This window comes from Peromyscus californicus, unplaced genomic scaffold (assembly GCF_007827085.1).
Source record: "Peromyscus californicus insignis strain IS unplaced genomic scaffold, ASM782708v3 Scaffold_5__1_contigs__length_169319896, whole genome shotgun sequence".
Lineage (NCBI taxonomy): Eukaryota > Metazoa > Chordata > Mammalia > Rodentia > Cricetidae > Peromyscus > Peromyscus californicus.
Genome location: NW_026294573.1, coordinates 128,664,044 through 128,690,319, shown reverse-complemented (window position 1 = coordinate 128,690,319; position 26,276 = coordinate 128,664,044). Strand labels below are relative to the sequence as shown.

Here is a 26,276-nt window from a genome sequence, read left to right as displayed (position 1 = left end):
AAGATTCCAGTTTAAAAGCTGAATTTAAGACCCTATTACCACAAAAGTATCTACAAAATCTTTTTCTTTTTGTGCATGTCTATGTGTATGCATGCATGTTCAGGTGTGTGGGGGTGAACGTGTTGTGCACACGCATGTGTGGGGAGGCATATGGCTGGCTTCCTCCATCGCTCTCCATCTTATTTGCAGAGACAGAATCTATCAATTGAAGCCAAAGTTGGCTGATAGGACTAGTCTGGCGAGACATCTTGCTCAGGGGATTCCTCTATTTTCCATGGAACTATGAGTAGGCAGCCACATCCAGCAGACCCTTGTGTAGCAAGTATTTTATCCACTAAGCTATCTCCCCAGATGACCAAACTGTTGAGTATGCTGCTCTCCTTCCCACTTTTATCCTGTACCTCTCACCCCACATACAGCACAAAACACAAAGAAAACTTGTGACAGTCTTTAAAAAGTTTAGCTTGGTTTACAACAGTAATCCTCAGTGGGATAGCAGCTGGCATGTGGATGGCATGCTATAATTGCATTCCGCCATGTGTTGGAGGAAGATGTCAGTGCCTTCTATAGCTGGAGTGAAGACAGAGTACTATATACCGCCCAGGCTGCTCCTAAAATGCCTGGGTATTTTGCCCTTCATCCAAGGTCCTTTTTTAAAATGATAGTATCCCTAATAATTTCTGATATTCTTGGTCTGCTCTTGCATAATAAACACAGGTTCTGACATTTGCCAGGGATTTGTAAAAATTGTAATTGATATGTATTGCACATAAAACTTTAAATCACATAGAAAGCAAAAGAAATCCATGTCATTTTTTAAGTGATGAATTTTTGTCTTATTTCTCTATGATTTCAAAAATCCCAAAGAGAACACAAAAATCCACAGTGTGCACCCAGTTACAATAAAGGGCAGGTCCTTGGGATTGGTTGGGCACAGTCTTGTTCTATCTGTAGAGACAGCTTATTTGCAATTTGTAAGCTCGGTGATCTAATAAAAAAGCACACAAATGCATAAACATCAGGGGGTGGGGATCTTGAAGGATTCTCTCAAAACTTTCGGTACTTGTTTAGCGACTGCATCAAAGGAGAGAGTTGATGCCGTTTCCCTGTCAACTCACGTCAGCAGTTAGAGTCTGTTTATCATTACCTTAGCAATAGAGCTCTGAGCTCAGCATAGGAGATGAGTTCCAGGGAGTTTCTACTGCAGAAGTAAACGACCTTGCTATCTAAAGAAAAGCACTTATTAGTCAGGATCAGTAGATTTTATATATATATATATATATATATATATATATATATATATATATATATATATACACACACATATGTATGTATGTATGTGTGTATATACATATATGTATGTATGTATGTTGACCAGATCGGAACACATTACCAAAGGCTGTATAGTCCCACAGTGGCCTCTGAAGACTAGAGATCTGCAGAAACCAATAACTTCTTAATTCAAGAAGCTGGACGTCTCAGAACAAGAGAGCAGTGATAGAGCCTTAGTCTGAGGCAGAAGGCCAGGAAGCCCCTGAAGAGTCATTGACAGGAGTCCATGTTCAAAGGCATCTCTGACGTCCAGGGATGGCAACAGCAGCAAACACCGAGCCACCTGAAAAGAACCCGGTGTGCACACAAATATGGACACCCCCTCTTTCCTCTTCATATTCCTAGGTTCCAGCTGCCCACACTCAGAGTGGCTCTCCTAATCAGTTTGAAGATGGACATATGAATTGACTCTAGAGATAGCCTCACGACCACACCCAGAAGGTCCTCTGCAAATTTGCTAGGTGTCTTTAATCAAGTTAACAACAAAGATTAACCACTATGGTCTTTAACTAATAACATAGTCATGACTCATCTGTCACCAGGGCTCCACCCCGAGAACTGCCTCCTTAGGCAACTCCAGCAGTGTGCGGCCATCAGAGTCACACAAGCCTAGCTGGTATAGGTGACGATGTGCTTGGGCTCTTCGGCGTGTCTTATGGCTCCTAGACTACAAACTGGCACAGCGTGCTCTAGTGTGGGATGCTGCAGGCAGTTATGGATAGTGGTGAGCATTTGTGCTGCATCCGAAATACAGTGAACAGATGATGTAAAGGATAAGAAGACTGGAAGCTGCTCTGGACAAGACGGTGAGCTAGTGTGAAGGCCTGGGACAGGACTGCAGACTGCTGCAGACTCTTCCAGAGCTGTGCACAGGACTGTTCAATTTATAAATAATGAATAAATAAAAGTTACTTCTTCAGTGATCATTTGACATTAGCTTACCATAATTTTATTTTTTTGAGATATTTTATTTCTCTTTTATGTGTATGGGCATTTTTTGCTTACGTATGTTTGTTTATCTATACATATGATAGCTCGGAGGCCAGAAGAAGGCGTCAGATCCCCTGGAACTGGGGTTAAGACAATTATTTGCCACTCTGTGGATGCTGGCAATCAAACCTGGATCCTGTGGAAGAACAGCCAGTGCTCTTAACTGCTGATCCATCTCTCCAGTTCTGTTACTATAACTTTTTACCTTGTAAACTTTTAACTTTGTCCTTTTGTGTGATAACCATTTATTAAACACAGCTGTACAGCTGTAAACTTTTTTTGTTCACATCTTCATCATGTAAGCCTCTTCTGTGTTTATCTTTAAACCTTTAATTGAAAATTAAGTACACGACCTTGGTCTAGACCCTCTAGCAGCATCACTACAATCATGTCCATAATGGACTATGTATGGCATTGTGACCACAGAGACATCACCAAGTGATATATGAGGGTATATGCCACCGCTCCACCATTGACTGAAACGTTGGTACGCAGTACATGAGTGCACAATGAGGAGGCAGAACCTTTGGTGGAAACAATCCATTCCTTCTAAAAAAGAATCCACTGAATACTTACCATATGTTCCTATTGTACAAAGCTCTGGGAATCCAAAGACTAATAAAAGCTCAGGTTACTGCCCCCAAGGAGCTCTGTATAATGGAGATAACACATTCACATGTAAGAGCCACAGTGGGAAAGAGCTAATGAGTGGTAGGTGTGGGAGCCCAAATTACTCAAGGTCAGAGAATCTGAGCTTGCTTTACCCAGCAGGGCTGCATAAGGAGATGATTTGGCCACGGGTGTGTTTACCAGGTGTTTGGAAGGGTCTGTACTTGGCTGTACGGTGTGCTTTGATCTTGCAAGGGGGAGGTCTTTTGCCTCTCCCCTAGGCATGTTATAAAAAGCCCTTTTGAATAAACTTTGAGGCTGTTGGGTATTGACCCAGGCCTTCCCAAAGCTATCCTGTGTCTCTGTCTTTCTCCTCATCATCTAGGCCTCTTTTTTTTTTTTTTTTTTTTTTTTGTTTGTTTGTTTTGTTTTGTTTTTCGAGACAGGGTTTCTCTGTGTAGCTTTGCGCCTTTCCTGGTACTCACTTTGGAGACCAGGCTGGCCTCGAACTCACAGAGATCCGCCTGCCTCTGCCTCCCGAGTGCTGGGATTAAAGGCGTGCGCCACCACCGCCCGGCTAGGCCTCTCTTTCTATCTGATGATTTCTTATCCCTCTCTCCTCCACCTAAGAGCCCTTTGATAGGTCGGAGCTGAACTCCCACAGACTCCCACAGGTAGGAATGAGAGAGGCTTCATGGGTTGGGTAGCTTTTGAATGGATCCATTCAGGAACGACCTATTTCCAGAGACATGGAGCCACAGGCACACAGGGATCCTGAGAGCACTTGGTGGTTTGGCCTGGAGTGAAGAGCTCTCTACTGATGCATTGCCATTCCATGAATACTATACTAAAAGGTCGTTTTTTTAGATGTCTACTAAATCAGGCACCAGGAAGTCACTAAAAGTTTCTCATAAGAATGTTTCCATGAGCTCACGCGTGTGCTGGTAGATTAAACCTCCCTGTTGTGATGGGGACAGATGACAGTGCAGGTGACCTGGCTAAAGGCAAGATTGGAAACTGTTGCCAATAGTCCAGGTGAGAGGTCAGAAAGCCCTGGCATGGGACCGTAGCACTGGGAAAGGCGGCAGGAAATGGACTCTGGGGTTATGAACGTAGAGTCCACAGTGATGACTCTGATGTCTAGCATGAGGACCAGTGATGCTGCCCGGGATGCTACCGTGCGTCAACAGGCAGACTCTCTCGGGGTTCTTCGTCTGCCTCACCTTGTGCTCTTGGGAGATTACTCTTACCCAGCTGGATTTAGGGTCTGTCATCTACCACTGACTAGGGTTCATAAATAACTCAGCAGTGTTTGTAAGGGGAAAATACCTCAGAAACAGTATTACTTTTGATGTTTGAAAACCCTACTTCCATTATTTGATGTAAGCTGATTCCCAGCCTTCTCCCTTTCTACCCTCTGCCTCGTGGGGCTCTCCACCTTCCACTTTTTTTCTAGAACTTTCCCCCCCGTAGACCACATGGAAACCAGCTAGGATTACATAGGAATTCAACCAAGGGTTGACTGATCTTCACTTTGCCCTCATCGTCTTTTTTTTTCTGTCTCTTTGTCCTGCCTTCTTTCAAAGATCAGCCATCTATGAGGCTGATCTGTGTGTCGGGAGTGGAACACAGGGGTGTGCTCTAGAGAGATGCTGGAACATTTAGCCTACTCCTAAATTCTTCAAAGTCCAGGAGACTGGGAGTAGTCTGTAATTACAGCTTTCAGGCCTCCAAGGAGCTGTAAATAGAACACAGTGGCCTGGAGGGCTTCTGGACTGTGTGCATGGTGGTCACGACCTCCTCCCCTTCTGCACTCCGTCTCACCACACACATTAGACAGAGCATGAAATCCCTCAGGACGATTACACAGGAAAGCGTGGTGGTAGAAGCCATCACTGTTCTTCCTTCCTGAGTCCATCAAGCTAGTTGAGTCCTATGTTTTGAAACCCAGAGAAACTGACACCCCTTTTCTGAAGTGAGTCTGGGTTCTCAAAACCCTGGGTGAGCACCTCAAAGTGTCTTTGGTATTAGGAGAAGACCACAGGAAGGTTTATGATATGCTCCTACCTCTAGGCACCAGGGCAAATGGAATCAGGCTTCAGGAACCAGGGCAAGGCAATTCTGACACCAATTATAGCCACCTGAAGCTGAGACCCACTTTACAAATTACAGGCACAGGACTCTACATAACTGTCCTTACTTGGGACTCTACCAGCAAAGTGGGTTTCAAGATCCTCTGAACATCTGATCTACTGGCTGTTTACTCAGGGATTCTTACTATATCTTTAGTTTGACAAATTGCTAGTGATGCATAATTCAGAAAAGCATTGCAGTTAAGTTCCAGCTTCATGCAGTTTGAATATAAAATGCCCCCCCCCCCCCCCCCCCCCCCCCCCCGGCACATTTGAGCACTCGGCTCCTGGCTGGTGGTGCATCTTTGGAAAGTTGTGAAACCTTGAAGTCTAGGAGATGGAGACTCACTGGAGGAAGTGGGTCACAGGTTGCAGGTCCAGCTCCAGCCCTGCTTACTTCCTGTTTGCTCTCTGTTTCCTGTTCTGCCAAGATGTGAAGAGACAAGGAGTCCCAGCTGCACACTCCTGCCATCCAGAAGCTGTTGCTGTGTCTACCCTCCATGTCAAATGGGATCTTTAAAACAGTGAGCCTTTGTCAGGAATTCAGTCACAGTGATGAGGAAAGTAACTGATATAAGATATGTGTGTGTGTGTGTGTGTGTGTGTGTGTGTGTGTGTGTGTGTGTGTATGAATATATGTGATTTACCACCCTCCTGGCATATAGATACAAGACCATACATACAGAGAAACCGTATCTAGGGATGCTCACCCATGCTTCTGAGTACAGATCTATCACATAGGCGTGCTGGAATTAATTGTTGGTCATGTGACTGAATATTTGCAGCTCTCCGTGTTTCTCAGAAGCCTGACTGATATTCCATGCTTCAGAACTCCAGCATTCTAATTACAGGGCTGCTCTCTCCATCCCTTCCTGAGTCATCCAATTAGCATAAGTTATCAAAGACATGCCCATTGCTCAGAAAATTCTGAGAATGTAGAGAAGTTGGGACCAGTACTAAATTCTTCACCATTCACTAAAACCCCCATATGATCTTCAGGACTGGGGAAGGGAGGCTCTAAAATCCCTTTTACTTCTGTTTCAGCACAATAAACAAACACACTCTGCGATTGTAAGGAAAGTACATGTTCCATAAAGAAGGCTGTATGTTCTTTGAAATTTAGATGAACTGGTTTTGTCCCAAGTACCAGGCTCTGCTGTGGTCTGTACAACTTGGTTCTGGAAACATGACTCAGGGGACATATGGTTGAAGAAATGACAGTACATAAAGCTTTTGGGGGGCACCTACTATACAATCAAAATTTTATTGTGTACATCCCAAAGGGGAGGGGCTACCTACCTTCAGTGGGAGGTCCCTGGAGGGGAGCAGTCTCAGGATTGCTGCAGACATCCAGGAGGAGGAAGCTTGTGGTTGATGGTTTCTGCACACACTGGTTTTAGCTAAAGGCCAATCCTTCCTCACTAGCCTTGTGTGATTTGCGAATGCCTGTTTTCCTTGAGCATGGAGCCCAAGGCCATATTCTATACATCCTGTTGAAGGTAAAGGCCAGGACCACACAACCTCCCCGCACCCTCACCCCCAGCAACAACAGAAGCAGCCCCCCTAATCACTATTTGTCTTAAGAAATTGCCATCACGTAACTACCTTAAAAGTTACTGAAAAATAAACTACAGCCCCTAGCTCTCTTTCCTGCAATAGATTCCTGCCACAGCCTGCTCCAGGGCCTGGCTCTGGACGTCTACGGCACACTTGCTAAGCGCTTTACCTGTAGGCCTTTCACGGTTTTTCTTGCTACCTGGCAATAAGAAGCTTGAACACATGACTTTAAATTTGTAATGAGAAATAACGTTTCATGGAGGTGAAATCACCGGGAAGGGACTAACTTGAACCGTGCTGGTATGCCGTGGCACTTCTTTCCTTAGGTTGATTGTAAACTTCTCATTGGGAGCTATCTTTCATCTTGAGAACTGGTCCAGCTTCACAGCTGTTCTTTATAAATTTCACGTCATCCTAAGGATCTCTGAGGAAAGGTGTAAAAACTACACATTGTACTTTCTTCTGAACATCTCTTGGCACAAGTTCTGTGCTAGAAATAAACAGTGATGGTCCCCCAAGTGGCAGATACCTGAAGCCTTCACCTGGGCTCCAGGCCCTCCTTAGGACCACCATAACCACCCACGCCTGCCTCTGTGTTCTTACAAGTTCTTAGTAGGAATGTCAGTAGTTACACAGATGCGATTCTACGGCCACACCAGGATGTGTTTAGCCATCATTCTGTGTTCAGTCTTGTTCTACTTCTCTTGCTCGGGAGATCCAAGCACCTCTTCCTGCACTGTATTCATGCAGCACACATACAAACCTGTAAATCCTCTGGGCCTTACTGTGGGAGGCGGGGTATGTTTACCAGGTCCCTAGGTGTGGAAATCGGTCTCAGTTTCTGCAACATGCCAGCAAAATGCCAGGCCCTGTTCATGCCTCTCATTCCCCCTCCGCTTTTCCTCCATCTTCTCTTTTCTCTCCCTTCCCCTAATCTCCCCTTTCCTGCTAATAACAGCAGTGTGTTTACTGTGCACCAGGCTCTGTACTAAGAGATTCCAAGTTCTATCTTAATTGAAAGGAAGTGCTGTTATGACCATCGTGTTTTACAAACGATGAAATGGAAATAACCAAGATGCTGAGCAACCTGTCCAAGGTCCTACAGAGCAGGACAGGCCATCGGCTCTCACTGTCCACATGACCAACCACTATGTGATGCTGCCTCCCGATTTACATCTGTGAACTCTGTGGTTTTCCTGTCTGGGTTGCTGACCTCAGGATGTGACTGGATTCTGACCTACATGCTGTCCTTCCCAGTCCCTGACTTGTCCACTCCTTTCTCTTCATCACATACAGTCAGAAGGGATATTGTCACCATTCACAAATAATAATTAATTGGCAGAGCATTGTGGTGAACACCAGTAATCCCGGTACTGGGGAAGCGGAGGCAGACAACCAGAGATACAGGCCTGCTGGATGTGGTGCCACAGGCCTTTAATCACAGCACTCGGAGGCAGAAGCCATTCAAGGCCAGCCTGGGTTGCTAAAGCTTGGTCTCAAGACACTACAAATAAAAAATGCATAATTTATATGTAGGGAGATATATTTAAGTGAGTCAAAGATTCAATTAAAAATGTTATTGAAAATCATAAAGTGAGATCAAAAATGGCAAGCTAGAAAGTGGAAGGCAGCAGTAAATCTCAGCAGGTTGAATGCTCTGGAAACAAAAGCACACAAGTTGCCCAGGACTCTAACGTGTACGAATGAATCATGATTTATTGTGATCCTCAAAAGGGTAATAATTCTGACCTTGGCTGAAAGAGCAGTGCTCCGTGTTGTGAGAACTGCAAGATGGCTTCTGGCTTTAGTAACTCTGTTGAGAGTCTATTCTAGAAAATAGGAGAGAGATAACCGATTACCAAAATGATGGTTTTTGGGTGTTATGTCACTATCTAAATGTTTGTTTCAGAGTACGATGTGTGTGTGTGTGTCTGTGTGTGTGTGTGTATGTCTGTCTTTTGACAAGGGGAGCCTAAATCGAACTTTTAAATATATATATATATATATCTTTTTTTTTAAATTTTCACTTTTCCCCCTTTGAGGCTAGTGGACCCTGCGCCCCCGGGCACCAGCCCCAGGCCTTGGCCTCCTTGGCGCCCTCAGGGTTTACATGGCTCCGAGTCCAGGTCCTGCTACATCCACATAGCGATGCCATCAAATGAGGGGCAGCTTAGCTTTAGGTTCACGCCGGGTAGATTGGGATTTGAGACAAAATGTGACGTCGAAATGCCACCTCGCTAAATTTGGTGGACAGTCTTTGAGGTAGATGCCATAAAGGAAAGGGAGAACTGCCGAATTGCAGAGGCAAGGAAGAAAAGAACTGGAGGATGCGGGCATCGATCCCGCTACCTCTCGCATGCTAAGCGAGCGCTCTACCATTTGAGCTAATCCCCCACCGCTGGTCATGACGGTTTATCTGTTCCTCTAGAGGCGGTCGGGAGCACTGCTGGGCGAAGAAATTTCAGTTTGCACATGCCTTACTGCTGGAATTGAAAAACCAAAAACTTCAGCTCTTTCCTTCGAGCCGGAATCGAACCAGCGACCTAAGGATGACCGCGAGCACACACCTACAGTCCTCCGCTCTACCAGCTGAGCTATCGAAGGGAGCGGGGAGCTGACTGGCGGATTGGCTCCATAACACCGCGTCACGGCCCCGCGCCGCGCTCGCGGCGGATCCGGCCGGCTGATGGAGAGTCGTCCCGGTGCCTGGAGCTGGGAGCTCGCAGACCTGTGCGCCCACGGAAGCGACCCTCGGCGGAGGGCAGCCGCACTCTGGAACCCGAGTGAGCACGCTCGCACGGTGCTGGGGGTGGGTCGCAAAAGTTGCGCAAGCGCGGAAGGGGACAGCCCCGATATGGGGCGAAAGTCCTCGAACTAACAAGAGGGATGGGGAAGGTAATGGTTGACAAGGACCAGCAGATCATAGAAACCCTGGAGAAAACGTTACGGCCTCCTTCGAGCCGGAATCGAACCAGCGACCTAAGGATGTCTCCTGCCGGGGAGTTAGCTACAGTCCTCCGCTCTACCAGCTGAGCTATCGAAGGGACACGAGAGCCATTTTCGCCCCTTGACACTGAACAGGTCTGTGGGGAGTTCGGCAAGAACAAACGGAACTGAGCATGCGCACTTCCCAGGCCTCGCAACTTTCCCGGCCGCACGTCGTTTTACGCATGCGCACAACCTCAGCTCCGCCTCACTGGCCCCCCTGAGCTGCCAATCTCCGGGAAGCCTAGGCTCGGGTTCTCGTCGGTCACGTGGCCTGCCTGTGGCACTTTTTCCTTTCTTACCCCGCGTCGCCTAGGTGACAGTTGAGGACTGTCTCATGCTGTCATCCCGAAAGCCCCCACGGCTACTCTCATCGACGGGCCAGTGGCGCAATGGATAACGCGTCTGACTACGGATCAGAAGATTGTAGGTTCGACTCCTGCCTGGTTCGAGGTTTTTGTCACCTCGGCTTTTAGAACCAAACGCGTCTGAACAAAACCCAGGTCCCGGAAACAGGCGATCCCCAAAGAGCAGCAGTGGAGTTTGCATTTCTGTAGAGCTGTCGGTACAAAGCCCTGGCCCCTGCCTCTGCTCTTCTCAGCCCTTGATGTGGAGACTGAACCTCTCCATCACTCCCCCTCCAAACACACAGTGCAGGGAAACTCACCAAGAATACCAAAGTTGTCTTTTTTTTTCTTTTAAATAAGGTTCTTAATTAAGTTTTCATAAAAGTATTTACCCCCAAGTGAGCCATTTCTTGGGAAGTCTAGTGAGTTAGTAAAATGTTAAGTGCTTGTCGCCATTTTGTATGATACTGTGTCCACTTCAGTTGTTAGAGATTTAAAAAAAAAAAAATCCACCCAGACTTGGGTCTTTTCACCAAGCAGGGTGTGAGTTTGAGCAAAGTGAGCTACGTGGATGTTACCACCACGCCGATGACAGCGACGCTCTACAGTCCGGCGTTTAGAAGGGACCAATGGCTAACTGGAGCGCCTGTTGACCATCAAAGCGGCCTCGGCCTCGGAGACCCCGGTCCTGCCTCCTGCACCGTCCTGCCTCCTGCACGGTCCTGCCTCCTGCACGGTCCTGCCTCCTGCACCGTCCTGCCTCCTGCACGGTCCTGCCTCCTGCACCGTCCTGCCTCCTGCATCGTCCTGCCTCCTGCACGGTCCTGCCTCCTGCACCGTCCTGCCTCCTGCACGGTCCTGCCTCCTGCACCGTCCTGCCTCCTGCACGGTCCTGCCTCCTGCACCGTCCTGCCTCCTGCACGGTCCTGCCTCCTGCACCGTCCTGCCTCCTGCACGGTCCTGCCTCCTGCACCGTCCTGCCTCCTGCACGGTCCTGCCTCCTGCACCGTCCTGCCTCCTGCACGGTCCTGCCTCCTGCACGGTCCGGGCTCCTGCACGGTCCGGGCTCCTTGCACTTCTCCCCCATCAGCTCGGGGCTGCCGGGGCTCTTCCCCCCCCCCCCCCCCCCCCCCCCGCCCTCCTCACAGGCCGGGTTCGGTTTGCAGGCCACGTCCGCTGTCAGAATGTCTCTGGCTGTGCTCTCCTGCTTTAGAGCTACAGTAAAGCCCCCGGCCCCTGAGGAACAGTCGTGTCCCCCTTTTATTTCTTGGCCAGCTGTTTTAATTGTTCTATTGGCAGTGCAGCGGCCTGCTTAAAGCCGGTTAAAAGAACCTAGGATTTAAGAGGGCGGAGAAGCATAGAGTTATTTGAAAATGATGGGAGTTTTTCTCTTTATTTCCCCTTGATACTTGTCAGTTTTTACGTGGAAGGGGCTGGTGTCTTTAAAGTTGTATAGTGTTTCGTGTTTCTTAGAGGGTTTTTTGTTTGTTTGTTTGTTTTTGTTTTTTTAGTTACTTTTTGTGTCAGTTGGGGGAGTGTTGCCCTCCTTTACCTAAGTTCATAGACAAACCAAATCATTTAAGAGCAAAGAGCCTCTAATTATTTTTTTAAGATTTAATTAATTAATTAATTTATTTATTTATTTATTTTGTGTACAGTGTTCTTATGTTATTGCACTGCGATCAAACCCACCACCCTTAAACAGCTTATCCGGAACAGGAGGAGGCCAGGAAGCGTGTGATTCTGGCTCTTGTGACAAAATTTCATGTGAGCTACAAGAGGCGATAATGAAGGGCGTCCCTAGGAAACAAAGGATGAAATGTCAGTGTCTTGAAGGCCTACCCCTTCTCCTAAGGTCCCGGCAACAAACCTGACTGTGGCAGAACCAATGGGTGTATGAGGCTTCCTCACCGAGCGAGCGAGCGTAGGTGAAGGGCACTTACAAGGGTGTGGGACCTCCTTTCCGGAAAGATCAGGCCCGAGCACTGTAACCACAGCCTGAGGACCTGATGTTTTCCTTCCAAGGACTCTTGTAGCAAAGCCTCTTGTGCTTAGGGGTGTTAGACAGTACCTCTGTCTGAACGTTTTAAATGGCAAAATGAACAAAGAGCACAAAGGTGCCAAATCCACAGCGTTCAATAGAATAGAAGGATAGCTGCTTCCAGTTAAGCTGCAGGAAACAGGTAGTGTCACCTTGCTCAACATCGCCAGGACAACGTGCTCTGACGTGCCATACCGCTTACCACTCTCCTACCACGGGAAAGGGCTGTACTAGTTTCAGGTTTACAAATAAACTTTAGCAAGTAAGTGAAAGAATTCAGGAGATGCTAACCCCAAACTGCTACCATGACACATTGCTTGAGCTTATGGCACCTGAGAAAGCAGGGACAGGAAAGAAGCTCCGCCTAAAAACAAGCATAAAATTTCCTAAGAGAAAGAGATGCTCAGTGTACCAGAAAGTGAGCATTCTTAACACTGGGGACTTGGAGTGGATATCAGAATGAACCTACGAAGATAACTCTTACTTTTCGTTAGTTCCCTGCCCCCAGATTTTTTCAGGTGACTGTCACACAATTCACTGACCCTAGCCCAAGCCTCTTTAATGTGTCACATGGCCACAATTTGTCAGTTTTATTTAAAGCAGCACTGAAGCTTTTGCACCTAATGGCTTTTTTGGGTCTTTGTTTTCTTTCTGAAGACACACATGCATAGAATTAGATAAACTTCCTTTCATTTCTCCTGTCCCTGCTGCAGACTGACTTCAAGGTCTAGCCATAGAACCTGAGCATGTGGACACATTTCCCATGATACAATCAGTATAGAAGTGTGTTGTCTCCACAAAGGTGAGATGTGAATAGTGAGGATTAGCTGTATTGTTATGATAAACTAAACTCTGAATTACATGTAAAATCACGACACAAACAAGATCCCAATGAGAACAGCTCCCAGCTCTCACACCCTTCAAGAAGATTAACTTGTCCTTTGGGTTTCCGGCAGATGGCTAGACTGACCTCCATCCAGCTCCCAGGGCACCACATGCTCACTTTGAGTCTTTCAGATTCAGGGAAAGTGAGGCCCTTGTCTTGTTTTGTTCCCTCAGGTCTGATTGGGGGTTGGGAGGAGGCTCCTGCAGGAAACCTTTCTTCAGGGACACTTTCTCCACCTACTTATTTAACAGCTGCTGGGCACTACTCCAGAACGATGGAAAGAAGACCCAAATCCCTGACCTGATGGGGCACACGGTTTGGAGAGACAGATAGACGACGATAACACATGTTGTACACTCAACAGAGCTGAGGGCCAAAGAGAGATGAGCCACAGGAGACCTGGAGTGTGGAGCGGAACTTCTCACAAGGCCATGTAAACACAGATGACCGGCAGCAAAGCCAGCTGCTGTGACATGTGTACATTAGTGCACACACACTCACATGCATTCCCTCTTCTAAGGGGCGGCAAGCATTAAAGTTAAGAAAAACTAAGTTTGCCAAGCTCTATTCCCTTTGTATTATGAAAAACTAATAAAAGATTACTAATTTGGAAGTTTGACAGGAGGATGATATATTTTTACTAATGGAAAGTTCACAATTTGTACCTTATTATGTACAATGGAGAAAATGGGTATAATTTTGCTTTTATTATGAATAGATAACATTTAAAGTCATGAAAAGATTTTGCAACTCATTATTTGAGTGGTTTTGAAATGCCTTACTTTTAGATGTCATAGCAATGTTCTCATCCCAACTTCATGGACTCAGAATAATGGAGCAGAATACATTAAGTTAGGTTTATAGACCTATGGCAATCACTTCAAGTTGGGGAGGGATAAATCAGGATGTATGGAATGCAAGCTCTAGTCTCACATTAAGAAGTTGTGTCTGACTTTATAGAATTCACAATCAGGGAATATCGTACTTTAGCAGGTAGACTTTAAAGGCTGATTACCTTAGTCTAACTGCTGGCTTCCTGTTATTGTGATTCACGGCTCTCTGATCCCCAATTTTTCATCTGGGGAATGGTAACTGTAGTACTGAACCCAGAGAGTTGCCGTGAGGATTGCATCAGTCAACTTACACAGGCCCTTAGTGTAATCACTGATAAGAGGTGAGTGTGCTTGAAACTTGAATGTTTACAGGTTTTCTTAACACCCTCTAAACGTTCTGGGAAATTATGGAAGGAACTTGATACAAATTAGAATTAGAATTTTAAAAATAACCATTAGGATTTTTTTGGTGCTGGGGAGAGGGACAGGATATTGTGTATTCTAGGCATGCACTGAACCACACCTCCAGAACCATATTTCTATATAACCAACCACTACAAATCTGTTTTGAGACAAGGTCCCACTCTGTAGTCTTAGTTGACCTGGAGCTGTATAGACCAGGCTGGCTTCAAACTCACAGACATCTGCCTGCCTCTACTTCTTGAGTTCTAAGACTAAAGGCATGCATCACCATGCCAGACCCCAAAATTGCCTTTGAAATAAAAAACAAATAAAACATGCACTCAGAGATTGTTATAGCTGTTGGTTGATCAGAGAATGTGACAAAGACCTAGCTCTAAGGGGCCACAAAGACTTCCCAAGAAAGGTGGTACTTCAAGGAATGGGAGAGGGGGAGAGAAGAGGGGGAGTCTTCAGATTGCCTCTCGAAGAAGACCCAGAAAATAAGGGAGACCCCTACTGTTGTCTCCTTGAGCTGCAGAGGGCAGTTGAAGAGAACGGTTAATGGGTTAATGCTAAAGACAGTGACAGGAAAACAGGACCCTGGGGACGAGGCCATGAGGGTAGGGTGGTTTTTCAAGGAGGGCTGGCCGATATCGCTGCAGATGTGAGCATCCTGGAGGAACAGTTTAACACAGTGGGTTATGGTGGTCAGCCAGCCTGTTCCTACCCCTGTTAGCTGGATGGGCCCAAGCTTCGTCATGACCTTCCTGTGCTTAGTCTGAAGGAAAAAGTGATGGTGGTGACAGTACCTTGTCTCCTAGTGTGTTGGGAGTATTGAGTTAAACCCATTCAAAATGTCGGGGTCAGATACCACACACGATACACAGAAGACTTCTTTTTAATATGTGAATTAATTACATTGTGGTGGCTATTCTTGGTGGTCAACTTGACTACATGTGGAATTAACTAAAAACCCCAGGCAGCCTGGCACACCTGTCATGGGTTTATCTTGATTGGATTATTTGAGGTGGGAAGATCCACCCTTGGCAGCCTAGATAACGGATGTGGAAGAAGGCAGCTTCTGCTTTTTGCCCGCTACTCTCATTCTCGCTGGCCAGGTCATGTACCTGCAGCTGAGGCACCCCGTTAGTGGTCTTAGAGCCCATTTCCTCAGGATTCTGACATATACTGAAGACCAGCTAAGACATCCAGCCTCATGGACTGAACACCCTTTGGATTCTTGAACTTTCTTTCAGGAGACAGCTATTGTGGGACTAACTGGACCATTTATTCATTCTATGTGTTCTGTTCCTCTAGAGAACCTGAATACATACAGCATCATTTTAAAATACAACTGCACCCATGATCACAGAGCCAACACCATCAATTCCCATTTATTTTTATTATATCTATTATACGAGAGAGAGGAGAGGAGAGGAGAGATGGGGGAGGGGTGCATGTGCACACCATGGCACATGTGTAGAGGTCAGAGGACACGCAGTTGGTTCTCACAACTACATGGGTCAAACTCGGGTTGTAAGGCCTGCCTGGCAAGCATCTTTACCCACTGAATCATCTTGTTGGCCCCTCAAATCCTCTGTCTTTTAATGGGAAGTTAAGCTAGCAAATTAATCAGCATATATATGCTAAATATATATATATATGTGTGTGTGTGTGTGTGTGTGTGTGTGTGTGTGTATGCTGATTTTCCCCATTGTGTGGTATCTTTTATGTTTTGCTTTTAAACTTAGGTTAGCTTCACAGGCTTGCTTCTGAAATAATATTCCTTGTTAAGTGTATTCATATTCAAGCAGATCACTTTTTAATATAAGAAAATGCTACAATTTCATCCAAGGAGTGAGAATTTGTATCAGGAAAAAACAATTACTCTTTACCAAACCCAAAATGTGATAATTAAATAAACACTGAGAAAATGACACTTAGCAACCAGACACATTAGAAGTGAGGATTCAGTATCTGAGTTGACAACTCAACAGAGAACAGCTAGCCCTTGCTAGGTTGGACCACTCTTTCTGGCCTGAGAATGAGCCTGGGCCTGGTGGGTTTTAGGCTCTAGAGCAGCTGATGGCCAGATTTTTGGCTATTCAGGATCTCTGCTGGCAGGCAATGGTGAGCAGAATATGTTAATAGCTGCCTTATGACTGCTGATTTCATTCTCAGAGTATAATTTGGCATCTTGGGTACAGCCTTGGACCAGCATGACAATTCCAGAAAGTCACATCATGCTTACCCTTTCATTGGACACACCCCTATTTAGGTCTCCTTTTGGAGAAAGGCTTTTCTCAGAAATGGCATGTGCTGGGAGATATAACCAATAGGCAGGTATACATTAGTTTCCTACTTCATTGTTAGCACCGTGGAAATGCAAATATAAACTCTGATTTGAGATACAATGCTAGGAGTCACAGGTACTTGGAGTCAGGTGCAACTTGGCAGTAGCTTTGCTTAGCAGAGCCTGTTATTCAGGGCTTGGTCTCAATTCTGGCCATCTGTAGTTGAGAACCACCCAGGAACTGAATGGAGACCAATGGTTTGTTGGTGCTCAGATATCTGTGCAGTCTGAAAAGGGGTTTGGACAGGATGATTTGGTTTTCTCAATGGCTTTTCTCTGCTTGGAGAAGAATGATGTTCTTGAAACAGACATAGCTCTAAGTACAGATGAGGACTGAGGGGAGACACACTACTCAAGTGTTTGGAAAACACAGCTCTAGAACCATGAGGCCAGGAGACGAGTGATAGTGGATATTTCTTCTATCCTACTTCATTTCAGAATATATCACAAAACATTAATTTGGAAAAAATAGCACACTAAGCTTCCTTAGGAGCAAAGCTTGTAGCAGTCTTTTTATTTCTAGTAGACAGAGAATTCTCCATTCTGCAGCACAGGTTCAATCCTCATTTCACAAATATTCCCTGACTAGCTACTACGTGTCAAGCATAAAAACAGACACAATTCCTTATCTTCAAAGTGCAGAGATAGTACATTAGTGGAAGGTTCTAAGGAGAAAAAAAAAAACAACGGTGTAGGGGCCATACTGACATCTGAGGAGGGCTCACAGAGAAGATACTTAAGAAAAGATCTAGAACAGCGGTTCTCATACTATGGGTTTTGACTCCTTGGTGTGGGAGGTAGTTGAATGACCCTTTCACAGGGATTGATTCATAACAGCAGCAAAATTACAGTTAGGAACTAGCAATGAAAATAATTTTATGGTTGGAGGTCACCACAACATGAGGGACAGTATTAAAAGGTCTCAGCATTAGGAAGGCTGAGAACCACTGCTCTAGAAGATTCATCTTCATCTTCCAAATCCAAAACTGTGCTATGGTCTCAATCTAACTCCAGCTCAGAGCTGTAGCCTAAGAGAGTAGCATGGCATTTCACTCAGGGAAGCTCCAAGCTCTCCCTGCTAGGGTGTGCAGTCTGCAGAGGTTCATGTCTTGGTCCTCTGGTGACTTAGCAGTCCTTGTCCTGCTCTAGCCTGGCTGTTTCTGAGTGATGGTTTTTAGCGGCGCTCTTACCATGTGACAGAACCCACTAGCAAGAGTTTTATTGAGAAAAGGAAAAGGGATAAATGTGTGCAGGCCTGCTGAAAGGACCCGTGTGGGAGAAGGGATTGGGGAGTACATGAGGCCCGCCTTTTAAGGACCACCCCACACATGCGCACAAAGGCCCATGTGACTACTCCACACAAGTGCATAGATCACGTGGTTACACCGTGTTATTTATGTGACCACACAGCACATGGGTTACGTAGGACATATGACCCGGAAATGATTAGGCAGAAATGACTAAATGTCCCGCCCGGGCATGCACGATCTTGGGGCCGTGGCTAGGATTCCTATCACTGGGGACTAGATGTCTAATCCTGTATGACTCTATGAGGGCCCACTTCTTTCAGCAGGACCGTGAAGCTGTGACTTACTCTTGTCACTCAGGCATCCGAATGACGTGTGAACACGGCCTGTTCCCTGTAGAGTCACAAGTCTGGACTACTTATGGGAATGCCCTCCAAATACCTCAAATCCACATTGAATTTTAAGGACCTTAACGATCCAGCCCCTTCTCAAGCTTCAGCAGCCGCTTTCTAACAGCTCAGGCTCCTAAACAGATGCCTGGGTGGTGCATCGCGTTAGTGAAGAAGGCCAGGCATGGGTCAGACAACACAGGAGATGTGTGGTTGGGTTGGTAGAGTGTTTACCAAGTACACATGAAAGCCTGGGGCCAACAATGCCTGGCACTGTGGTGTGCGTGCATACCTGTAGTTCAAGCACATGGGAACTGAAGGCAGGGGAATGAGAAGGTCAAGCTAAGGAGTTCAAGGTCATTCTTGGCTAAATAGTCCCCTGTGGTTTGGGTTGATTCACAACACTCTGGTGTAACAGGGTACAAGAAAGTGTGTAGGTACAGAGTGGACAATGGGGGGTCATAGGGAAAAAAAGAGGAAAGTGGGGGGCAGGAGGCCAGGCCAGGAGCTGAATGAGGAACGGAAAAGGGCAAAGGAAAAGATGAGGTCAGAGACCAGCAATTACAGGAGGGAAATGGAGAAGGAAGGATAATGAATAAACACACTATGCCAGCTATATTCAAGTTATTCTATGTTCAGGACAGCAGAAGTATGACCCAGGCCACAGTCAGTCTGTTAGAGCAAGGTGGGTCTCCATATGTTGTCTTTGTGCATGTGTGTGTCTGGGGTGGGGGAGGGGGGTTGTGCCTGCAGTCTCTCTTGGCTCTTGGTTCAGATGCACATGGAAAGAACTGGCTGGTTTCCTGCTGTGACAGTTAGAAAGTTCCACCCTCGGGTAGGCTAGTGAAAGCAAATCCAGCTTCTGGCTGCAGTTGCCCAGCTCAGCTTGATGAAACTCAGATTATAATCCTACTCCCATGCCTGGTACCCCAGTTACCCCTTAGTATAGACCATATATTGTCTTCAAGCACGTTATCCCTTCAGAAGCCTGTAAGTGATATCCTTTGTCACGTGGACTGCTTCTGAGATCTCTACCTCAGAACCCTGCTGCTGTGACCAACCATTAAAAGATTCTTTGCTGAAAACCTCTCTCAGTGCCCATGCGGCCTACACAATCCCCAGCTTTGATCTAACAGTGTTTCTCTCTGGGGTCTCCAAGGGAATACCTGTTTTCCCAATTCTAGAACTGTATTTTTTGGCTCATGGCTTCTTTGCTCCATCTTCAAGGCATGCCTTCGATCACTCTTTGAGATCCCACTGCATCTCTCAGAGCATTCTTCTACACTTTAAGGATTTCTGTGATTTTACCAGATCTGTCTGGAAAATATACAGTAATCTTATCTCAAAGTTTATAGGGTCACATCTGCCAGGACCTTTTGCTATAAAATGTGCCATGTTCACAAATGCAAGAAATCAGGATATGCAGGAGGTGGGGTTGCATATGCATATCACAGAGATCATGTGCCTTTAACTGGAATCCTCTTCATAATTCAGGGACCAAGCAGTACCCTTTCAGGTAGGTACGTGGGTTTCCAGGCTAGCCTCCCAAATGGCCTTTAGCCTACATACCATTTGTAACATAGAAATAGCACATCAATTACTCTAAACAATGATATATATATTTGTAAACATGAATGTACATATACATATATGTTCTATCCAATCAAAAGCTAACATCCACATATACGAGAATGTGTGCAATGTTTGTCTTTCTGGGTCTGGGTTACCTAACTCTGGATGATTGTTTCTAGCTCTATTCATTTACCTGCAAGTTTCATGCTTCTTAGATAAATTATTCCACTATGTAAATGTACCACATTTCATTATCTATTCATCAGTTAGTGGGCATCTATGCCGTTTCCAATTTCTGGCAGCAGTGGTTATGGATAAGCAAGTATCCCCATGAGAAGTTGACCAACTCAAATCAGATTCTATTAGTTCTGTTGTGATTTAAATTTTTGTTTTGTTTTGTACTTTTTAAGAGGGAGAAAGAACTTGAAGTTGGATGGGAAAGGACAGGGAGGATCATGAGAAGTTGGGAGGCAAAAGAATATGATCAAAATATGTTGTATGAAATTCTCAAATAATAAATATTTTTAAAAAGATCCTATTCTGGTAAAAAATAGCAAGGAAATAAGTAGACACCTATGAAATCTCCCACTCTGGTAGCATGGCACCAGGGCAGAAGTCACTGAAGAAGGCTACTTGACTCTGAATGACCGTTGCCAAAGCTGATGGCTAGCATCTCGCTTTTCTCAGACGTCACCCTCTCAGGTGAAGCATCAACCTATTTCTGCTGCTGAGGCACATTCTCAAGAACTCACCCCTCATTCAGAGGCATTTGCCTCATATCACTGTAGCCAGAAACAAGCTGTGTTGAGAGTATTGGCCAGAAGCTCTCTGAGAATTTGATTTTGATTCCAAATCATGCCTGGCTCTTACCTTTAGCACCTTTGGACCAAATACTTGAGCAAGCTGGAAATGGAAGTTAAAAATTCCATGTGAAAAAAAGAGATCTGAGAGAGAGAGGTGAGCTTTGCGGTCATAACTTGCTATCCAGAATAAGCCTGGCCTGCCTTCCTGTAGCCAGAACACAGGAAGGAAATGTCAAGCCCAAATTACCCACAGATTGGGCTATTTAGCCTTTTGTTTCCTCCAAATGCAAAGTAGTATTTATTTGTTGGTCACAGAGTTCCAAGCACTTGCTAGTTATTGGGGCTATTAATACTGGGAGTCTTCATGGGTCTTGTTGGGTGAGAGAGTTTATATGCATAAGAAGTCACACTGCATTTGTCTGCTTTGGCACATCATACTTTGTATAAAACCAGCTCACATTTGCTGAATGCTTAACGTTCCAGAAGCTGCTTCAAGGCAGGAGCTGCATCTGGTCCCCAGCAACTTAGAGGTCAGAACTTAGAGACATGAAGTCAAAGAGAACTTAATCATTTTATTCTCATCTTTCTTGGTCACAGATAAGGCAGGATAGAAAGACAGTAAATTGTGGTACCACAGGGAGAGAAGGCTGGGAAAGGGAGGAGGCTATGGCCCTGAGACCCCATCTGCTTTTGATGCTCAGAAAAGCAGGAACTTCAGGCTTCAGAGGTTACTAATGGGGTGTCAAATGGCCCACAAAGACATGTGTGTTTCCCAAAAGGTATTATATAACAAAGGCAATAAATGAAGTTTACTCACTTAGGGCCAGGTGATATGCTCCCAAAGACCTCAAGGATGTTGAGGACAGTGATTAGGTTGTGCTAAATTGGGCTAAAATGATGTGTAATGGTGTATTAGTCAGGGTTCTCTGGAGTAACAGAACTTACAGAATTTATTAGAATAACTTACAGGCTATGAAAAGTCCAAGAATCCAGTACTTGCTCAGTCCACAAAGCTGGATGTCTCAATTGGTCTTCAGTAGACACTGGAGTTGCAAAGAAGTAGGCTTCAATGCCAGTGAAGGACTAGACTTGCCAGCAAGGTGAGAGCAAGCAGGCAAAAAGCAAAATCTTCCTTCTTCCATGTCCTTATATAGGCTTCCAGCAGAAGGCATGGCCCAGATTAGAGGGGAGATTTCCCAGCTCAAAAGATCCAGATTAAAGGTGTATCTTCCTACCTCAAAGATCCAGATTAGAAGTGGATCTTTCCACTTTAAATTTAACAAAGATCCCTCACAATTGTGCCCCCCTAGTTTTAGTTAATTGCAGATGTAGTCAAGTTGATAACCAAGAACAGCCATCACAAATAGTATTGCTCCTAGCTCTCTCTTCTCTTGGACCTAGATGAGTCCCATCATAAATGTACTGTACAATTTTAATTACTGATTGTTATAGTTTACATGAAAATGGACCCTGTAGACTCACAGAGAATGGCACTACTAGGAGTGGCCTTGTTGGAGTAGGTGTGGCCTTGTTGAGAGTAGGTGTGGCCTTGTTGTGGCCACTCGGGGTGGGCTTTGAGGTTTCAGATCCTCAAGCCAGGTCTCTCTCTTTCTCTTTCTCTCTCTCTCTCTCTCTCTCTCTCTCTCTCTCTCTCTCTCTTCCTGCTGCCTGTTGATCCAGATGTACAACTCTTAACTCCTTTTCCAGCACCATGTTGGCTTGTGCCCACCATGAAGATAAGGACTAAACTTCTGAACTGTAAGCCAGTCCCAATTAAATGTTTTCCTTTATAACAGTTGCCATGGTCATTTTGTCTCTTCATAGCAATGGAAACCCTAACCAAGATAGAAGTTGGTAGCAGGGACTGGGATTTTGCTGTGGTAGGCCTGATCATGCTTTTGTTTGGACGAGTGTGGATTTGGGGACTTCGGATTAGGAAAGCAACCGAATGCTTTAAGTGCTGCTTAATGGGCCATACTAGTAGGAACATGGAAGACGATGAGGATGAGGATAATTTGAACTGTGGGGGGCCTGGCTCAAGAGGTTTCAGAAGAGAATAATTTCAATATGTGGCCTAGAGGTCGTTCTTATGATACCTTATAGGAGACTGTGGGAGTCCAGTTCCTACCTTTTCCACCTTTTCTAGGGTTCTTAGGAGGAGAGAGGTCCAAGAAATACTAGGTAGGAAGAGGGACCTAGCTGATGAAAAGAAAGACAGAAACACAGGATAGCTTTGGGAGGGCCTGGATCAATACCCAACAGCCTCAAAGGTTTATTCAAAAGGTTTTTTATAACAGGCCAAGGGGAGAGGCAAAAGACCTCCCTCTTGCTAGGTCAAAGCATACCATCCAGCCAAGTGTAGACCCTTTCAAACACCTGGTAAACATGCTTGTGGTCAAATCATCCCTTTAAGTAGCCCTACTGGGTAAGACAAGCTCAGATTCTCTGGTCCTGAGTTATTTGGGCCTCCACAAATTCCCTCTTCTTAATAATATAAATCTCATTGGGGGTGCAAAGCTTAACTCTATGCAGCTCTGAACCAGGCTCCCATTAAGAGCTTGCAAGTAGCTGGAACAACCACAGCAATACTCCTGCTCCCTATGGCTGCCATATCTCCCAGTAAAGGAGTAGAGGATGATAAAGATGGAATGGTCTTTTTGAATGGGTTTAAGATGTCTATAGCAGTCTTAGCTGCACCAAACCCTTTTTTAAATCAATAAACTCCTGATCAAATAAATCAGTAAACGCCTGATGCAACCGCATCAAACCTGAAGACTTCCTTAGTATCACCATTAATACTAACAGGTTAACATCATAATTCTAGCATGAATATTACTATACACAATTACAGTTCTCACAAATTTATATCCAAAAGCAAACTCTCAATAGAACTATTTATTTCTCCATGTAGTTTCGGAGCCTATCCTGGATCTCGCTCTATAGACCAGGCTGGCCTTGAACTCACAGAGATCTGCCTGGCTCTGCCTCCCAAGCGCTGGGATTAAAGGTATGTGCCACCACCGCCCAGCTCCCAAAAGTGATCTCTTAACAGAACTATTTACATTTTCTTCTAACAAGACATAGGGTATATTAACACAAATTAACATTAGTCTACTCAAGAGACAAGAAATTTTTTTTTAAATTAAAGAGACTGAGGAATATTGACTCCGTCTTTTCTTTATAATTTTTTAAACTTCATTTTGGGTAGAGAAAACAAATTTCTCTGTTTCTACAGAAAACCAGTTCTATTCATTCCTATATAACAGTTCCATAAACGGTTCCATTTTTACAAAGTTCATGAGTCACCACAGTTAACAAAACATATATGCATACACAAAACAATTCATAAGTCATCAAGTTGATACTGTATACAGCTGAAATCAAAATTTCATTTCCATTTCCATTTCTGAGATTTGCAAAAGTTCAAAAAGTCAGTTCTAATACTAGTCTCAAAGTTCAACTGACAGCCCAAGATCAGAGTCTGGTTCATCAGCTGCCCTGAAGTCTTTATATAACTTTCCAAGTTGTAATAACTCTTAGGTAAACAGTTCCAAATATGAGGAGTCCCATTACCAAAATTCGTTGCAGCTCTCCTGAAGGCAACAACTCAACTCGGTTCAAACCCATGTTTAGTAATGAATCTGAGGCAAAGGAGAGGGCTTGCCAGCCACACTCAGGCAGCTCTGCAGCCTGTGTGGCTTCCACCTCCACTGTCTGGGTTGGGGGACGGGGGAAAGAGGAGAAAGAGGAGGTGGCCACGTGTGGTCTGGGAGTCCCAGCGCTGTCCCCTTGAGGTCTGGGGGACTTGATGCTGGTCTGCTGAGCCCTCGCCAGGGGCCCTCTGCTGCCAATGCTGCTTACCATGGGCAGGCTGGCAGGCGCCAACCTTATCTTTCTGAGCAGCCTCAGTGAGCATATTCTTGGTGCCTTCCCTCCTGTGTCCCAGCTCTCAGCCCCTCTGATCTGGGAGGTTCCAGGGCCGCTGGGCTATGGCTATGGCTCGCAGGATTGCAGACTGCTGACTGGTGTCTTTGCCAGGCCTCCCCAAGCGGAGGTTTTTACTCAGCCCACCTGGGCTGTCCTCTGCCTCCTCCGGGGCAGCCAGCTTGCCAAACTTGGAGCCCGGTGAGTGTAAGGCCACCAGCACTCAGCACACTGGGTCCCAGAAACCTCAGTGCATGAAATCCAGATAAAACAAGCATCTCCGAAGCCTCACTCTCAGCCACAGAGACACTTTCAATTAGCTTTCCCCCGATGAAAACCGCTCCAGGGCAAAAGTTGCTAGCTGGCTGGGGTAGAGTCCTTTTCAGGAGATCTTCTTACAGCCAGCAACAGAAACTGCATGGCTTTTTTTTTTTTTCCAGTCCCAGTCTGTCCGTCTGTTCCTCCCATAACAGGCACATCCACCAAGGACCCCTGTGTCCTGAGGCTAGAGGGCTTTCAATCGCCTCACAGTATACAAGCTCAAGGTTCCTTCCACTGCTAAGAGTCGAGGCTACTCATTCAGCAACTCTGGCTCCAGGAGGAAACCCAGCTACAACCAGTCACAGCTGCTGTACGCCGGGCTCCGTTACCTGTTCTACCAGGGGTCCTCAGCACCCTGCCCTGCTCGCACAACCAAACGCTGCTCCCAGGGTAGCCCCAAGGCTCTGCCGCATTCTGTCACCGGAGCTTGGGCTGTGTCAATCTCAGCTGTGTGTCAAACTGCTTCCGCTCCTACCCCTGATGTCTCTGCTGGGCACTTGCAGCCAAGGACTCTGGCTGTCAGTGCTCCAGCTGCTGGGGTCCAAAGTCTCTGCTGCAAGTCTCTCCAAGCTGCTGCCTGCCATTTGCCTCTCTGGTGGCACGGCTCCTTCGTGGAAGAAAGCACACAGAACCCCTCTACTTTTGCTGGCTGGCTCTTGTTGTCTGCTGCCTGGGAAGCTATGATGCCCCATGGGTCTCAGCCACCAATTCCTGCCTGGGGCAGCTGCTCTGTCTCTGAAGTGGCTTTTCGTTTTCAGACTGCCAGGTTCGCAGTGTCTGCTCAGTGCTGGACCCTGCCTAGTGCGCTCCAGGTCCCACTTGGGAAAAATCTGCTCTTACCCTAAGTGACTTTATTAAACCTTCACAGTATCCCTAGACCTAAAGCTTATTCTACCCTAATAATATACCTAAGCCTACACTTCTCAAACTAGACTTCACCAAACGTTTTTACAGCTTTAAAGAGAGAAACAGTGAAACGTAGACATAGAGACACAGAGAGATGCTTGCTGCAGCCTACCTTTAACTACTTGCTTCAGCTTTACTGTAGCCATTCTGCTCTATATATACAGTCTTACTCCTGAAGAATGGGATACCACCGCATAAACTTTAATTCATAACTGGACATGTCCCCCGGCTTCCAAGGTGCCCCCTCCCTCTCTTACCCTCTGTACCTAAGTCCCACGTTCTGGCACCATCTGTGGGAGGCCGGCTCCGACCTTTTGAAGGGTTCTTATGAGAGAGGGATTGAAAAAATATACTAGATAGAGAGACCTAGTTGACAAGAAAGAAAGAAACACAGAGCAGCTTTGGGAACGCCTAGATCAATACCCAACAGCCTCAAAGGTTTATTCAAAAGGCTTTTTATAACAGGCCAAGGGGAGAGGCAAAAAACCTCTCCCTTGCAAGATCAAAACACATCATAGAGCCAGGTGTAGACCCTTCCAGATACCTGGTAACCACGCCTGTGGTCAAATCATCCCCTTACGCAGCCTTACTGGGCAAAGCAAGCTCAGGTTCTCTGACCCTGAGTAATTTGGGCCTCCACAATACCT

At 45.8% G+C, this 26,276-nt stretch overlaps 4 non-coding genes across 4 annotated transcripts; 1 reads left to right on the top strand and 3 right to left on the bottom strand.

Moving 5' to 3' along the window:
* Positions 1-8,941: 8,941 nt before the first annotated feature.
* On the bottom strand, positions 8,942-9,014 carry Trnaa-agc (transfer RNA alanine (anticodon AGC)). The gene has a single exon. It is a non-coding gene; the product is annotated as a tRNA-Ala (tRNA).
* Positions 9,015-9,135: 121 nt separating this feature from the next.
* Trnay-gua (transfer RNA tyrosine (anticodon GUA)) lies at positions 9,136-9,224 on the bottom strand. The gene is given in 2 exon segments: positions 9,136-9,171; positions 9,188-9,224. It is a non-coding gene; the product is annotated as a tRNA-Tyr (tRNA).
* Positions 9,225-9,571: 347 nt separating this feature from the next.
* Trnay-gua (transfer RNA tyrosine (anticodon GUA)) lies at positions 9,572-9,664 on the bottom strand. Its single transcript has 2 exons — positions 9,628-9,664; positions 9,572-9,607 (listed from the first exon to the last, which is right to left on the bottom strand). It is a non-coding gene; the product is annotated as a tRNA-Tyr (tRNA).
* A 319-nt stretch (positions 9,665-9,983) lies between these two features.
* Positions 9,984-10,056, top strand: Trnar-acg (transfer RNA arginine (anticodon ACG)). The gene has a single exon. It is a non-coding gene; the product is annotated as a tRNA-Arg (tRNA).
* Positions 10,057-26,276: the final 16,220 nt, after the last annotated feature.